We start from the raw sequence: 4,561 nt of genomic DNA, 5'->3' as shown, positions 1-4,561 counted from the left end.
CCACTGTAGAGAAAACAATCCTCTATTTTTTCTCTCATCTCTCTTGACTACTTTTTATTCATACTTTTAGGTCAGTTCATTTTGAATTACATTTTCCTTCTTTACTCTGGCAAAGTAATTGGTCAAATAATTCACTAAATATTATTTGCCATATTTTTGATTATGCTGTTTAATTGACTAAGCGAGTCCATTAAACTTTCCTCTTGCATTTGGTTGCCATGAAACAAAATCTATGTTAATGTGGACAAATCTAATGTAAAATTTGTCTCCAGAAAACCAGTCCAAGAAGCTGTGATCACAAATACTTGGCTATATTTTTTTCTTTTTTCTTTTACCTTGAAAGTCTTCTTGTGTCTAAATTGCCCAGACAAATAAGTACTCCATCACTTTTTGTTTCAATCAATTCTAACCTCAAGGATATATTTTGCTAACGAGATGCTTAGAGGAAACCAAAAAAATACTCCATTTTTGTCTTCTCTCTTAAGACTCTCCTTAGATACCATATCAGGAGCAGTGAAGTTATTCTTTACAAAATTATTTCAATAGATTATTTTTCTCATGGTCTTGCATTTGATCACCAAGATGTATGGAGAAGAATAGAGTTAAATCACCCATACCTTTGAAGACAGGTCTGTTACAAAAGGACAACGCTTCTGTGTCCTACTTCTATGTCCTCCTCTTAGCTCTTCCCTGATTTTCTTGGCTTCAAGTCTAGTGAAGCCTCAGCCACTGCTACATCTTCATGTTTTCTCTTTTAACACTCTTTTAAGTTGCCTCATTTGGATGTGGAATTTATTTTCATGTCTTCATTCAATCAGTTCTGCATTGTAGTGAGCCAAATAGGCTCTGTAAAATCACTTTAGGTAGCAAAAATATTAAGACAATCTATATCAAAAAGTTTTGGCTTCCCTCTACTGCTGAATCCAATACACTTAGCTAGGGCTTCTAAGAACACTATTTTCTAAACTTTCCCATTTGCTAAATTCTTTTCTGAACCCAGAACTATTTTTTGGGGGTGGGTCCGGTGATGGGGCCTGAAACTCTGGGCTTGGGCACTGACGAATCGAACCCAGGGCCTCATGCATGCAAGGCAAGCGTTCTATCACTGAGCCACCTTCCCAGTCCCTGAACCCAAAACTTTTTGGCTTATGAAATTAGAGAATTCTTCACTATCTCTTGTTAATAAGGATATTATATTTTGTGAGCCACTTAGAAGTATGAAATCATTGGTTTGAAGTACCCAATCAGATTTTTTTCTGTATTTCACTGCTTCACGTGCAAAGACATTGAGGAAAGTAGTACAAACAGAAAAGTGTAAACCCAATAATCTCTTTCATTGTAGAGGGCATTTTCTCCCTAAATATTTTGACCCAAATTATTTTTGTTTTTTTTCGGGGTGGGGGGTCCAGTCATGGGACCTGAACTCTGGGTCTGGGCGCTGTCCCTCAGCTCTTCAGCTCAAGGCTAACACTCTACCACTTAAGTCACAGCAACACTTCTGGCTTTTTTCTTTTTGCTTATGTGGTGCTGACGAATCGAACCCAGGGCCTCAGGCATACAAGGCAAGAGCTCTATCACTGAGTCACCTTCCCAGACTGACCCAAATTATCTGTTTGATAATTAAAGTTTAATTCACAAATTTTGATGTCTTATTTTTTAAGTATTTGAATTTAAATTCCACTATAACCTTGTTTCACACAGTGAGTAGATTTTCTGTGTAATGACAATTCTCAAGGGAACCTACTGGATTTATAGCAAGTTTTCTGAGGTTTGTTTGTTTAGTGTGAAAAAGAGCCATCTTTACCGACATTGCTTCCTCTCTACAAAGTCTCCATGGATTACTTTGCATGAAAGCCTATTTTCCCAGGCAATTTTAAATTTTCTTAATAGGCTAAGGTGTTAAAAATTTTGAACAATTAAAATTTACCTGTCATAACTTTAAAACTCTTTTGAAATTCCTTTATCAGAATCGCGAATTCACCCAACCTAATACTACCTTTACCATCAAAAAGATAACATGTTGTTTTCATGATTTAGTGTTCATGCAACTATTATTTTCCAGTGTCATTGTTATGTGTGTATATAACCATATAAGCTGATGCTGAGAAAAACGAACTCCAAGATATGGAAACAGATTTTTATTTGTGGTTTTTGTTTTTGATGTACTATGTAATAGCTATTTTCTTTAGGATTTTCCCTATGGTTTCTCCCTGCTGTATTTGATTTTGGTACCCTGTGTATTGTGTACACATTTATCTTAACTAGGGAAGGGAAGAGGAACAACAAAATGGTGAGAGAAAGCAGAAAGGCAAACCAATGCAATAGCAATATTCACAAGACAATATTTTGGAAATGGACATTACAACTTGTGAGGCGTGAAGGGGGAAAGGAAAACTGTGAGAAAAATGAGGAAGAGGTAACAAGTTTGGAAAATTATGCCTTCACTACCTTACAATTACTGTAACCACACTGTACATCACTTTGATAATAAAATTTTAAACATAAGCTGCATAAAATATAATTTCACTGTATTGGTATAGTAAATATTATTCTTTATGTAGTAACTTTTTAAAAATCAAAACTATTTGGCTTCTAATTTGAATTAATTACCCTTTCTTTATCAGGGGGTCATCAATTTGAATGTTATCCATCTAGACAATATTTTCACAATAAACTTGCCAATATTTTGAAAAAAGAATAAATTTAGTACTTTCTCATACTAAAACTGAAAAGAGATTAATTACATGGAAACCCATAACATTTAAAAGTAAATAAGTTGTTAAAAGGACAGAATATATGTGTTATTAAAAATTCCTATGACTAATTATTCATTTTTAAATTATCAACATTCCATACCTGAGAGATTCAAAACAGTACCTGTTTGCATGTTATGAAATTCTGCAGTAAGTACAGCTTCCAATGGGCTGTTCAACTTGAGAAGTCAACAGAAAAATAGCCACATTATTATAGAGGATAAGACTATGAAGCATCTGTAATAATTAATTCTTCAAGAGTAAGCAATTGTTTATCAGAGTAAGCTTTATTTGTATGAACATCAATCCCAAGATTTAAGCCATAAAGTCATCCTAGACCAACAGTTTCCATCTTGTAAAAAATGCACCTTAAAATTCCTTAATTCACATCATGAATAGCTTAACTCTATTGTGAAAAAATACTACACCTCTGCTAATGTGATGCCCTCCTTGTACAGGAAAGAATGCCACAATAAACTGAGCTGCATCATTTTTCCCCCAGTGGCATTCTTGAGATCAGAACACTTGCAAATATTATTTATATTTCACTTTTTAGCTATCATAGATATTCAGGATGCTAAGATCGGAAAATTATGGTTCAAAGCCAACTCAGGCAGGAAGGTTTCTTAGATTCTTATCTCCAATAAACTTCTCAGAAAAAGCCAGACACAAGTGTCACTGAGGTTGAAGTGTTAGGGCACGAGCATTGAGAATGAACAGGCTTAGTGACAGTGTCCAGGCCCAGAGTTCAAGCTTTAGTACAAGCCAATAAAACAAAAACAAAAATGAAAACAAACCCCATACCTAGAATTTTTCTCAATGTATAACGAGGCACGTAATTAAGGAAATGGCTTTCTGTATTACATATAGGAAGAAGAAAGAAGATGTCACACAATTACTCTCTTCACACCATATTCTACCACACCCTCAAAAAAATTTGCTCTTTTCCCAAATTTATAAATTACTGTCATCCATTTGTTGGCAGCTCTGTCTAGATTACTCACATTATCATGTTATACATGAACTGTTGGTATTATTTATTAACTAAGTTCTAATTATAACTCTCTTGAAAGTATATTCTAGGAAAATAGAATGCCAGTATAATTTGTGAATTTGTCAATTAAACCTTCTAGTTAAAAAGACTTCTGTTGTATCCTATAAAATATGAAATTACAAAGAAAACCAAAATATTCATTTTAAATCTGAATTCTAGTTTAGCAAGGTCTAAAAAGTTCTACGTTAGACATACTTTGCTATTTCTCCAGGCTTAAGCTTTTGTAATCCTTCATCAGTTCTTTGGAATCTAACAGAATGATACTTACTTTCGCAATTTTGGGGGAGGGAATCATGAGCCATTTTGCATCTAGGTATGTTCTGTAATGAAGAGAGCATTTAAAACAAGTGAGGATTGTATATGTGTTGCATTTCAATAGGAAACTTGATTCTCAAAACATGGTAATGAAATTAGCCCGAACTTCCAACTGTGTATTCCTTTATTGTTGTTTGGTTTGCTTTTTTGAGACAAAAGTATACTACCTGGTCCAGGGAAGGTATCACTATGTAATTCCACTGCTTAATCTCCTGTCTTAGTCTCCAGGATTGTACCACATTACCCTGCCATAGGTTGTTGGTTTATTTAATCTAGATAAAGATTAGCAATTCTGAACTTCTCCTATGATCTTATCCACTAGACTGACTGCTCAGACTGTTTATGTACTATTTTCAAAGATGTTCTAACATTTGACACAGGATATGAACATTTTCAGATGTACTTGCAGGGGTCTCTGATTCATTCCTCCATGGATATG

The sequence above is a fragment of the Dipodomys merriami genome, unplaced genomic scaffold (assembly GCF_024711535.1).
Source record: "Dipodomys merriami isolate MVZ:Mamm:240054 unplaced genomic scaffold, mDipMer1.0.p SCAF_287, whole genome shotgun sequence".
Classification (NCBI taxonomy): Eukaryota; Metazoa; Chordata; class Mammalia; order Rodentia; family Heteromyidae; genus Dipodomys; species Dipodomys merriami.
The sequence above is the reverse complement of the archived record's forward strand: the minus strand, read 5'-3'. Positions refer to the sequence as shown.